Here is a 704-nt window from a genome sequence, read left to right on the forward strand (position 1 = left end):
TCAAAACTCGACTTGATGTTTTCTTGGAGGAAGCAAGTGGATAGGACTGGCGAGCTTTGTTGGGCTGAATGGCCTGTTCTCGTCTAGATTGTTCTAATTCTAACTCATGAAAGTAATATTACAAAAACTAATATTAAAAATGATGAAAACACTTGTGATATGTGCACACATCTAAACCTATTTACATCATGCATTTCCACTAGCAATGTAATCATGTTGAATAGTTTATGAGTGTTTTGTACTGCTTTGTGTCAGACTGCAATATCATCACAATTTCAGTATCGAAATCTGATTTGATTATTTTTGGGCAAACCAACCCTAACCACCCAGTCCCAACCTGCTTTGAGTTTATCATAACCATCCATGTGCCAAATTTAATTTGGTAAATTTCTTCTGAGCTTCCTGTGTCTTCTTTGCAAAATGCCCTCTGGTTCCTACTAGTATTGCACTTCATACACAAGATCTTTAGTAACCCACAGTGCAGTTATCATATGGCATCCAATAAGATACTTAAGCTTTGGGAAAATATTTAATTATCTCAAGATCTAAAAAAAAATCATTCTGTTATCTCAAGAAAGCAAAGTGTAGTTTTCTCAAGCTTTTGAAAAAAATATTTTGCTATCTTGAGAAAACAATAATTAAAATATATATACTGTATATTACATGTCCTCTCTTCACTTCCACATTTCAACTAATATTTACCA

Source organism: Polypterus senegalus, chromosome 11 (assembly GCF_016835505.1).
Source record: "Polypterus senegalus isolate Bchr_013 chromosome 11, ASM1683550v1, whole genome shotgun sequence".
In the NCBI taxonomy this organism is placed as follows: domain Eukaryota; kingdom Metazoa; phylum Chordata; class Cladistia; order Polypteriformes; family Polypteridae; genus Polypterus; species Polypterus senegalus.